Source organism: Emydura macquarii, unplaced genomic scaffold (assembly GCF_026122565.2).
Source record: "Emydura macquarii macquarii isolate MOO-44397 ecotype Brisbane River unplaced genomic scaffold, CSIRO-AGI_Emac_v2 contig_1876, whole genome shotgun sequence".
NCBI lineage: Eukaryota > Metazoa > Chordata > Testudines > Chelidae > Emydura > Emydura macquarii.
In genome coordinates, this window is record NW_027132013.1 from 31,213,380 (window position 1) to 31,225,999 (window position 12,620).

Genomic DNA, 12,620 nt, shown 5'->3' on the forward strand with positions numbered 1-12,620 from the left:
GTTCCAGTGAGTTCCTGGGGGCCCATTAGTGTAGCAAGTGTCCGCCTCCTTCGTAAACATGGGAGGAAATTGTCCCACATCATTAATCTAGCTATTAGTGGACAACAATAAAAAAGCACAAAGTTATTTATTGGGAACTCACTGTGTCAGTTATTGAACCTGGACATCAGGATGGCATTGACTCCCCTGACATCACATTGTAGTACCACAGCTGCCAAAAGATTGGGGAGTCAGGTAGGAATGGAGGTTGAGCATTTGCATGACCACTAAAAACAAAACAAAAAAATCCCCCCCAAACCCAACTCCTCAATATCTGCCCCCCCCAAAAAAAACCAAAACCTAAAACAAAAAGAAAACCTCTGCAAGAGTAAAAATAATGCAAACAGAAGTCCAGCAGCAGAATGGAGACTATCCAATTTGTTACATTCTATGAAGTATGAACAATTACCTGCCTTGTGGGCAGGTGGCATGTGTGCATAAGGTGCAAGCAACTCATGGCCCTCAGAGACCAAGTTCGGGCTCTTGAAACCAGCATGGGTGAACAGGAAGAGCAAAGGGAGACAGAGAGGTAACCTGATGAGACTTTCCATGACACAACAGAGAGATTCTACTCCACCCCCACTCTGACAGACTCTGTACTGTCGAGGAGGAGGAAAGTCTAAGGGAAAGAGAACATTAAGCTGGAGCGGAGGGAAACAATCTCATAGCTGGTATCCTAATTCCAGACGATGTCATGGTATCCTCTCACACAGAGGATACCCTTCCAGGAGGAGGGGACCCTTGTGATTAGCAAGAGTCAGATAATAGTTAGGGGGGATTTTGTTATGAGAAATGTAGATAATTGGATTTGTGATGACCAGGAGAACAGCATGCGAAGGTTGCGGACCTCTTGAGACATCTAGATAGACATACTTGCAGTGCTGGGAAAGAACCAGTGGTGAGCTATACGTAGGTACAAATGACAGGAAAAGGTAAGAAAGTGGTCCTGGGGGCCAAATTTAGGCTGCTAGCTAAGAGATTAAAGTCCAGGACCTCTATGATAGCATTCTCTGAGATGCTTCCAGTTCCATGCACAGGGCTAGTTAGACAGGGAGAACTGCATGGACTAAATGCATGGATGAGACAATGGTGTTTGGAGGAGGAATTTGGGTTTATTTGGAACTGGGGAACCTTTTGGGAAAGAAGGAACCTATACAGGAAGGATGGACTCCACTTAAATCAAGAACCAGATTGCTGTCATGTAAAATTAAAAAGGTCAGAGAGAAGTTTTTTACTAAAGGCAGGAAAAAAGCCAACAAGGGCATAAGGGTACACGGTTTTGACAGACATCTCTTAGGGGAGAATTTATTAAATGGGATACAGTATATCCTGGTAAAAGGAAGAGGTTAGAAGTTGATAAAGTAAAGATGGGAATGAAGAGAAACAAATCAAATGAAAAAGAGTCCCATTTTCTATTGTGTCCAGTACATTCTTCCATACACCTGAGGTTTCGTGTATTTGCTGAAATTGGTACCCCTATCAGAAACAATCTGCAATGAGCAAGGGCACGTCTGGGATATTAGAGAGGCTATACAAACAGAAAACCCAATAATTTCACTTGCTATGTTTAAGTGGAGCTCTCAAGGAAGAAGGTGCAACATTTTTAGTCTTTAGTTTTTAGACATTTATTGTGTATATAGAAAGGGTTAACCCATTACTTGCTATCCCACATCAGTAAGAGGGAAGAAAATTTTGTCTTGCTTGCCTTTGAGTATTATTGACATGGTAATATTATTGACACTTGCCTTTGAGTGAGTATTGCTGTCACTGACATTAAATTTCACACAGACTAATCATGCACTTTTCAGTGTGGTCTGATGTAGACCATCAACAAAAATAACCCAGAAGGAAATGGTTACATGAGCTTTCAGGTGTTTGTTTCTCTGTACTGATTTTTGTGCAGGATTTGCAATGACATGACTACTTGCTAGAGGTTGCACATTGGACCTTTTATGTTTCAAGAAAGAGATTTTTCATTGTTAGTGCTCCAGCAATGTCAGTCCCAACAGAACGTTAGGAACCTTAATCATTAGACTATTTTCTTTAACCTATAAGAGGGTGCAGGAAAATTTTTTAGACTGGTATACCTGCTGTTTGGACTGATATGTAAAAAACTTGTAGTATTTTAATGACAAATCTTTGATTTTAGGGAATAGCTCAGGGGAAAATATTCACAGATTACTATCTTGCAAACTATCCCATGTAAAATGAGTTTGGTGGTTTTAGTCCATTTCCCAGTATGCAAGTATCCGTTTTACCAAAAAAAAAGAGTTTGCCAACAAAGGTATTTATTGCTAGTGCCATCCCAGAGAGGCCAAGAACTGAATGGACACCCTCCTGACCTACTCTCCAGATAGTCTCTCCATGATGATGGGGAAAGATGGTCTTGCAATCAAGGCAGTGGACAGAGATTAAGGAGATATGGATTCAATTTCCAGCTCTGCCATAGACTTCCTGCATAACCTTGGGCGAGTGACTTAGGGCAAAATTTTCTAAAGAGACTTAGGAGCCTAAGTCCTGACATGACAATGACAATGGGATTTAGGAGCCTAAATAACTTAGGTGCTTTAGAAAATTTTGTCTTTAGTCCCTTTGCCTCAATTTCCCTAGTGTAAAATGGGGATAATACTTCTCTACTTCAGGGACGTTATGGGATTTGGGAGGTCAGACACTAGAGCAAGGGCTGCCATATAAGAATAAGAACATACGTTGATACATTTGGTGAATTAGCCTGGAGTAGTTCACATTGCTGCCTGAGCTTTATTATCTTTTCTGTGGCTTTAGATATGACATCCAGGCTGTCAATATGGACTGTTCACAAACACTAACATTTTACAAATATTAATCATACTTTTAAAGACAGAAATGCCCTTGGGAGAAACCAAGCAGAACAAATCATAAACAAACTCAAAATAGATATGCCCCCCTTAACCCAAAGCTAGAAAGATAGCTATTAGGAAAAAAATGAGACTACAGCTCTCAGTCTTAACTGGGAATCAGAAAAAGAGAGAATTTTCTCATTGTGAAAGCTGCTGAAAGAGACACCTATTAATGATAGCAACATGCTGCAGTTTCATTACCTTTGGTCTATAGCTGCCAACTAATGACAACAAATGACATTTGTTTGAGGCTTTTTATGTAACCATCTCTCCCAAATCACTTTGTTGTTTCTTACATATCCTGAAAAAGATATAATACATTAGCATTCTGCACTGTTTAACTGCAATAAGACAGTAATATTATTTCCTAACAGGCATCACAGAACTGAATAATGGAAATATCAGAGGGGTTAGAAGTTCACAAAGAGGTGTGAAAAATGCACATAAGATGCGTTTGATGTCTCAGTGATCCAGTAGGGAGAACATATGTATCGTTGTGTCTATTCACATAAACCAGATGGAATTAAAAGATAACAGAGGATGTTCAAACTGAAATCAAGCCCGTAAACAGGACTCTCTCACAACAACTGCAATGGATTAAAAATGGATGAAACAAATACAGATTAAAAAAAAAAAAAAAAAGTTAGTATGTCTATGCTAAAAGTTACTTTGCAAATGTGGAAGAGCAATTTATTAATATGCATCTGCTATGGCCAAATTGTTCAAGAATCCATGTTTAGGCACCAAAATAAGATTGGTCTTATTTTCAAACATGCAGATCAGTGTTTTCCTTGAAAGAAAGGATACTTAATTAGATACCTAAATATAGATTTAGGAGTCTAATTTTAAAAAAGTTTCAAATGTAGGTGTCCAGAAACATAAAGGGCAAAAATTTCAACACCTCAGAACTTAGTTAATTTTTCAGTTTTCCCTGAGAGAGGAGGGGATTGTGTCTCCTTTACACCTGGACAAAATGCTAGCTTTAGATGGCTGTCGTCAAGCAGAAAGTGTCCTAGCCATATTGTAGTTTTCAGGAATTTTGCACTTGAAGTATTCCAATATTTAAAAAATAAGGGCAGGCAGGATCATGGTTTTAATGCACTGCCTGCATTAGGAGATACGTAGGTGAGCACTAGCCACTGCTCTCAGTCATTTCCTCGTCTGCCATTCCAGCATCAGATTCATGGGAGCACAAGTCGGTGCTTTTTTTTTTTTTTTTTTTTTTTTGAAATACAGGGCGCAGAGTGTATTTCTCTCATGCTGGCCCAGTGCGCTCCAACATCTGCTTTGCTCCATCTCTTGTGGGACTGCTAATACTACAGTACTATCAGTGCTGGAGTCCCCTACGTGGGACATTGCCTGTCAACGCGCAAACACTGGGATTAAGCCTGGCCCACATTAGGTAAGGTGGAAAGTTCTTTGCACTCTTTATCTCCCCAGCACCACACACTAGCATGGGATTAAGTACCATCTTAATCTATGTATACAACTAAAGTTAAAATTAGAGCAGGCCAGGAAACAGTTTTTCAGGCCCACAAAACTTTTCAAGATTTCAAAAAATCTTCTCATTCCACAACAGAGAAAACGAAGACCAGCTCCAAGTCAGGCAGAGCAGGGTCTTCCACATCATAGGTAAGTGCCCTAAACACGAGGCTATCACCTAATGGCTATTCTGGACTGCAGATCCTCTCTCTTTTTCCCCTTCCCTCCCCGGCGCTGAGAAACTTTCCAACAAAAGTTGTGTTGAAACTGGTACATACCCCCTAAAAATTTCAGTTTTGATTAACTGGCATTTTCTAGAAAAAAAAAAAACTCCCAACCAACTCTAGACAAGATGAATGAAAAATTCTGGTATGGTGTCTCCAACTTCATAGTAACAGTCGGTGTCTGATAGATAGGGTCTTCCCAAATTCACAATCCATTTTGGGAAATGTCATGGTCACTGGATTTTAAAAATCTTAAATTTCATGGTTTCAGGTATTTAAATATGAAATTTCACAGTGTTGTAATCATGGGGGTCCTGACCCAGAAGGAAGTTGTGGGGGGATGGGGGTTACGGTATTACCACTCTTACTTCTGCACTACTGCTGGCAGTGGCACTGCCTTAGGATCTAGGCACCCAGCCAGCAGCCACTGCCAGCCACCAGCAACAGTGCAGAAGTAAGGATGGCAATACCACTCTTTCCAACAATAGCCTTGAGACCCCCTTTTGGGTCGGGATCCCCAATTTGAGAAACGCTGGTCTCCCCCATGAAATCTGTATAGTATAGGATAGAAGTATACAAAAAAAAAACAGATTTCATGGTCCATGATGCGTTTTTCACGGCTGTGCATTTGTTAGGGCCCTACTGATAGGCATGTGCATCTTCCATTGGCTTCAGGGGGAAATGAAAGTGTAGCATCAAGTTCAGAAATTGGCCTTAAATATTTATTTTTTGAATATGCCGTGATTCCCACCTGGTAGGACATATCTTTAAAGGGATGAAAGAGCACTGTGGCTTTTGTCCATCTGTAGAGACTAGACCTTAGAGAGGTTTGAGTGCCTTAGAGCTAAAGGACATGGCCCTTTAATAGCTCATGCTTTGAGATCCCGAGGTCCTGGCTCCAAACATCCAAGGGCACCAGTACAGGTGGTGGTCCATATGCACTTCTGAATCTTGGGACAATCTTTCAGATAATAAAAAGGAACACAATTCAGATAATATTGAGGGAGATAAGGGGAAGTCAGTCCCAGAAAGAAGATTTTTCATATACAACGGCCTGTTTTTGAGAGCATTTCTTTTCATTCTTACTTTTCTATTTGCCTTTAAGCAAGGACATGCTTCATTTTGAACTGATGAGTCATTCAAATCATGTAACCAAAATTATATTTTCATTGACACTTATTAATAGTACTTCATAGTGTATTTCCTTTCAAGGGGATGGATGATTGGCAATTATGCAAATATTCTTTAACTTTCCCCTTGCACATTAGTTACATCAGTAAGTCTCTGTCTTACACTAGTGGAAGAACAACATTTTTGCTTACATATTTCATCTAATTTTTCAGAGATGAGTGTTAGTGTAAGATTATATATGGATCTTGCTTTTTGGTCCCCACAAATGCTGTAATAATAATGAGAACTTGTATTGCTTTCCTACTTCCAAGTGCTTCATCAGCATGAACTAATCAATTTTTGCAATACTCCTACATATTGGTTAGTAAATACTTTTATCCTCATTTTCCAGATAGAGAAATGGAAGCAGAAAAGTTAAGATACTTGCCCAGGACCATGGAGTGAATGTGTGTTCAGTCTGATCTTTATAACACAGGACTTCTTGCAAGCAGACAACATCTTTGTCTGACTAGTGTTTAAAAAAAAAAAAGAAAAAAGATTTTCCACCCAAGCGACAAATGTACTATATCAGTCACCTCATTTCCGATATTAGGCTTGGTTCATGACACACAGCATTATGCAGTGAAGTTTGGTTTTTAAGTGTCCTATCTGAACTGTGTTTTAGAAAAATTAGTGGTTGTGGAAATTGCCATATTTGTTACCTTCCTTGGGGAATGAATTCTTCAATTCCATTCTGTCATTGACCTTTCTAGTCTGAATTGGACTGAGGCCACTAATTCATTTCATAAAGGTCACCAAACCACCATCAAAGAGTAATCGTGACTTCTTGTTACCACTGATTGGGCCAGATTCAGAGAAACAACCAGAAGGTAAAATGTTCCAATCCTATTGAAAATTTCTTGAGGGATCTAATCCTCCTTTCCCCTTACTCTCATTTAAAAAGTCTTTATAAATACTTATTTTGTATTCTCTTCTCTGTGTTTATTTCTGCTCTTTTCCAATGAGAATATTTACATGAGTTATACATTAGAACTTCTCTTTCCTATGGCTTTTCTTCAGAGGACAAGATATGTTAGTAAACAGATATTTTCAATTCTTTAGGGTAGTTTAGTAACAGACAAATAGAAATAAAACTAAAAGAATTATCCTCAAAGGAACATTAAGGTTGTGGTACTGAACCCCTTCCCAAGATACTGTATAAAAGTGATGCTCTGTCAGAGCTAAAAAGTATTGCATCATTAAATAGCTAGGAGTAGTTCTCTGTGGAGGGTCATAAACATGCGTACTGTAGTTTTTATGCAACAGACCATAACAACTTGGTTAGATTTCCACATTTGCTTCCCCAAGGGAAATTCATTAAGAAATATACTGTTTTGCAATAACGGAGTAAATGAGTATGACCTACATAACAAATACAGTATTATCACAATTGCCAAAAGGAAACTTTGGATACTTTCTCTTTTGAAGCCTGGCTCGTCACTTATTGAAGTCAATGGCAACAAGATAATAGTAAGAACTACCCGGCATTTATAGTGCAGTTTTCATCCATAGGTTCTCATAGCACTTTACAAAGGTGCTGGACTGGGTGCTTAATTTGCTGTCCCAAGCCCTTCTTGATAAGCAGAGTGTAGGAGAAAGGGAGAGCCTGGAGCACCGCACCTGGTGCAAGTCTGAGGCCTGACCCAGAGGCTGTGATCCAAAGTTAGGCTATGTATTAAAGTAGCTGCTTACAAGTTCGCTGTATGACTTTGGCAAAAATATTACTAGCATGGCTAAAATACAGGCACCCCTAAGAAGAAACAAAGAAGTAACAGATACCAGAGACAATAAGCCCAGGTACGTCCTGTTCTAACACCAGATCAGAGGTTCTCCTAGAAATAATGAATAGGGGTGTTATGCTAGGGACACCTGGAGCATGATACAAGGGAAGGTTACAAGCAGATGTCATGAAACACCTAAGATAGTACGAGAGTTGTTTGTCTCAGCATATAAATATTGGGGTGTGTAGGCGTTTCGGGTTCCGTGGGAGGCCACGGTGGCTTCCTACAAGGGGAATAGCTCGCTCTTGGCGAGATCAGTCTTGTTAATTCGCCCTCAGGCCGGGCGAGTGAGCAAGAGTCTATTGTTCCAACCCCTAGCAGGGTGAGCAGGCGGATCGCTCAGGCCCTCAGACAGGGCGAGTGATCAGGAGTCTATTGCTCTAACCCCTAGGCAGGGTGAGCAGAGGCAGATCGCTCAGGCCTCAGGCAAGGCGAGCGAGCAGGAGTCTATTGCTCCAACCCCTAGGCAGGGTGAGCAGAGGCAGATCGCTCAGGCCTCAGGCAAGGCGAGCGAGCAGGAGTCTATTGCTCCAACCCCTAGGCAGGGTGAGCAGAGGCAGATCGCTCAGGCCTCAGGCAAGGCGAGCGAGCAGGAGTCTATTTCTCCAACCCCTAGGCAGGGTGAGCAGAGGCAGATCGCTCAGGCCTCAGGCAAGGCGAGCGAACCAGGAGTCTAGTGCTCCAACCCCTAGGCAGGGTGAGCAGAGGCAGATCGCTCAGGCCTCAGGCAAGGCGAGCGAACCAGGAGTCTAGTGTTCCAACCCCTAGGCAGGGTGAGCAGAGGCAGATCGCTCAGGCCTCAGGCAAGGCGAGCGAGCAGGAGTCTATTGCTCCAACCCCTAGGCAGGGTGAGCAGAGGCAGATCGCTCAGGCGGGGTCAGGAGAGCAATTCTCCTGGGGTGGCTAGGGAACGGGGAAGGGGAGGGGGACGCAGGCCCACCCGTCTCCACTGCGTCCCAGCCCAGGGCCCTAGCAGCGGCAGAAGCGGCTGCCACTGTGCTGGCGGGGCTCCCGCCGCAACACACCGGCTATAAGGCGGCTTCAGCCACAGGCCGTGGCTGTCCCTGGGCTACTTCCTCCCCACTGACCCTAGTACCTGTTGCCTCCGTGTCCCTAAGGCAGTCCACCTGGGGTAGCGTTGTTAGTCCTTCCTCGTCGACCGGGGGTAAGGCAGGAAACTCCTCTTCAGGGGGCAGCTCCTCCAGGTCGTTGTAGAAGGGGAGCGGGCTGGCCTCGGGCAGCTCCTCCAAGTCCTGCCCTGCTGCAGGGAGGGGCTTGGCGGCCGGCAGTTCCTCCAAATCTGGCCCGGCCTCCGGGGGTGTCCGCCACTCGGGCTGCTCTGGGGTCTCGGTCCAGTCTGGTGGTCCCAGAGCACGGCCCCGGGCTCGGGGTCGGGGTAACTCGGCCCAGTCGTCCTGGCCGGGTTGCCTTGTCCAGCTCCTCGAAGGCCCTATCCAATCCCCAGTCCCAGGTGGGGCCGGGGTTCGTCGGCGGTGGCTAGGCTCTGGCCTAGGCCTCTGCTGGCGGTGCAGCACGTCTGCCTCCGGCAGCAGTCTGGGTCCTACTGAGCTCAGGGGCCAGGCTTTTATCCTTCCCCTTCCTGTCGGGGCTCCGCCCCGCGGCTGCCAATTGGCCTGGCCGGGTGGCCCTATCACAGCCCGGGTCTCCTGTTGCCGGGCAGACTCTGGGGCCGGGTGTGCGTTAGGCCAATCAGAGCTCTCGGGGCCTTCCCCAGGCTCTGGCTCCGTGGGAGGCCACGGTGGCTTCCTACAGGGTGCCTCACTTTTAACTCTTTGTGCGGCCTTCAGGACTGCAAAGTCCCACTGCTGACTGAGCCATTCCTTGCCACTGGACACTCACGTCATGTGTAACTCACGTCCCTGTAACCATGGAGCCAGGGTGCTAGTACTGTGTCTTGAGGGCAATAAAGGTAGCGGAGTGCTTTTGTCACTGAACTGTGCTGGTGGTCCTTCTTTCTGGACAGTATTATCAAGGTCTGCTGAACCAACTATCTGTGTAGGGCTGGGACAGCATACGGAGAGAGCACACACACTCCTAACTGACAACCCAGAGGAATCTGAACAAAATACTCACCTGCATGGAAGTGAATGGCATCGCCTACAAGGTTTAGGGCAGTGGCTCTTAAACTGTACCTATGGAAACCTTCATGGAGGCCTGCAGAAAAGACACATTTTGAGAACCAAGAAGAGTGAGGATGAACTGTTAGAAAATGGGGGAAGAGACAGTCCGTGAGTGTATCTTCTTCTCACGACCTGGTTGGCCAAATAGAAGTTAGAGAACCATGATTTGTGTCTTAATTTGTTGATCAACTGGATGGCTGTAGCTTTCAGAAGCAAACAAATATTATAATGCAAGTGTAGGGAGTCAGTGCTAACTCTGAATCAATATACAATTTAAACTTTACGATGATGTGATGCCACAACACCATGGGTTAGCACTGCTCTTTAAGCAAGCACTCAGTTAGGTAAGTAGTTAATGGTAAAAGCCTCCAAAGCTGACAGCAAGAAAATGACAGGACATTATAAGTAGTATTAGAAACCCCTGCATTCTAACAAAGCAATTGCTGTTTCAGTGGCCTACAGTCCAGATTGGACCTAGCCTTTGCTGAACTGCTTCACAAAATTATCAGTACACCTCCAGTAACAGAACTATCAATCAGTCTGAACACAGAATTTCCTAATGTCAATGGATACTTCATACAGCTTTACTATACAGTGGAAAAATATATGAAAACATATACAAAAGGAGGGGAGTCTATACTTTAAGGAAACATCTTCCAGGTTTTGTTCTGCTATCAGTCTTGGCTCTCTCAACAGCCTATCCCTGCTGGCTCTGCACATCAATGATTAGTGCCACCATAACAATCACATACACCTTCTATCTAAGACTTCCTATGAGAATGATTAAACAGCATTATTTAAGAACCATAGATGACAAATAGGGTGTGTATGCAGATGTAGGAAATTGCTTTTTCTTAGTGTATGTCTTCATTGCACAATTTGCCAGGACTCTTTCCCATGTGTTACCCCAACTTCCCTCCCGTCCACACAGGACCCTTAGAAACACGACAGATTGGGAAACCCAGAAGTGGCTTGGAATTTTTTTTAAAACTACACATTTAATTTCTGTGGGAATCACAAGTTTTATATATATGGTACTAAAATTCTACTTGATAAATTTGGCACGTGATTCATTTTTGTATTTTGACTATACTCTGATTCTGCATGGAAGTTCCAACTGGATCTTGGCTATTAATAATTATAAAATTATTAATATTTTGGGGGCAAATTCATTGCTGGGATGACTTCACAGATTTCAGTGAATTTAGATCATGGATGAATGACCCATTACTAATTCTGATCAACAAAACAGTCTAATTACATCAGGTCCTTATACTGGAAGTGATGTATAGTTCCATGGTTGCTACCATTTTGCGTGCAGGAAGGCCTAACCCGGAGGGGAGAATTTCATCATCAGTAAGATTTCTCTCTGCTTCAGTTCATTACTTCTATGATTTAAATACAACATTTTACCTTTTGGAAACCTATGTGATTTGAAATTCTTAGACTGATCTGTGAGGTCTGGGCTCCCTCCTTTCCCTTTTTAATACTTACAAATCAATGAAACTCTTTACTGTGAAAGCCTCACACAAGTCAATAACAGACCTCCCACAGGTGTGACAGAAACAGTTAATGTGAGAAGCTTCAAAGAAGGGAATACTGCAGTAAGTAGTATGTGGACTACATAAGACACCAATGTGTTCCCTTAAACACAGGTGACAGAAAATTAAGACAGCCATTAGGTCCTCTTAGGGAATGATCTGTGAAGGATGATATACAATTCTTGCAAGCTGATGAGCACTACGCATTTAATTCAGTTGGGAGCTAAAGTACGTGGTAGTTTGTAGAATAAGGCTCCAAGGCCCCTATCCTACAAAGAGCTCTGCTCAGGCAGAGATGTCAGCCCTGCCAGAATTGGAAACTAAGCTGGCAGTATTGAAACATGGCTATCACATTTCAAACACGTTATCTTTGAGATAGAAAAGCCTAGCACTTATATTTGATGGACATGAGCTAATGAAAATGAAAATGCACCTGTCAAGAAATAAACAGCACCTCTGATTTAGTTCTTTGTTAGGATGAGTGATGTACAGTTCTATAGAAAATGATTGGCTACATCTGCATTTTACTATTCATATAAACATCTGAAGATCAATTTAGCTGTATCTAAAAGTTTTTACTTTGATCAGTTAGCTAGATTCCAAGGATCTGAAGATTAAACATGCATCAGAGAGATCAATATTACCAATTGGACAAAGAATAAAGCATGAAATTGGTTAAAAACATGACAGTTCAGTTAATTAAAACAGAAGTTATTATGACAATACTTTTCTTCTCACATCAGAAATTGTCAGCACATGCCACCAGAGCAGATTTCAGGATGGCACTAGAGAGGTTAGCCTTATGTGGACTTTAATGCTGCTAAAAATTAGGTACAGTGCAAAGGCATGTGGTAGATTCTTATTTTCTGCCCTGAAAGAACAGGCCTCAGCTGTGCAGCATTTGAGAGAGAGAGCTGGACACAGAAGAGTAGATGTGTACATGTGGGACCCAGAGTTGCCCAAGGAGTCAGCAAAAATATTAACATTAACTTAAAAAAACAGCCAACCCTTTCATGTAAGCTGTGGTCTACATTTACCTTCAAATTCAGTGGCAGTTGACGGGAGCTAGGCAAACTACACAGAGCAGCTTGCATAACTCCCGTTGACTTTGTAAATCCTCTTCTACGTGGCGTCTTCACCGCGCTGCGTCACTTGAGGGGGTGGTTTTAACTCATCGACTTCCAGATCGATTGAGCGGGTCTTCACTGACCGCTCCCCGTCAGTACCCAGCCCAGGCCAGGCAAGCTAATGATCCAACCAGCGGACCACATTTGGTGATGAATCCTGCTCATGTGTCACTTGAACACATCGTGCACATGCTAAGAAGAGGAGAAAGAAAAGACAAAGTTGTTTCGTGGTCTGT

At 43.1% G+C, this 12,620-nt stretch overlaps 1 long non-coding RNA gene across 1 annotated transcript; it reads right to left on the reverse strand.

The window, feature by feature from the left end:
- Positions 1 to 5,343: 5,343 nt before the first annotated feature.
- LOC137159717 (uncharacterized) lies at positions 5,344 to 12,375 on the reverse strand. Its single transcript, XR_010921715.1, has 3 exons — positions 12,295 to 12,375; positions 9,670 to 9,750; positions 5,344 to 5,585 (listed from the first exon to the last, which is right to left on the reverse strand). It is a non-coding gene; the product is annotated as an uncharacterized lncRNA (long non-coding RNA).
- Positions 12,376 to 12,620: the final 245 nt, after the last annotated feature.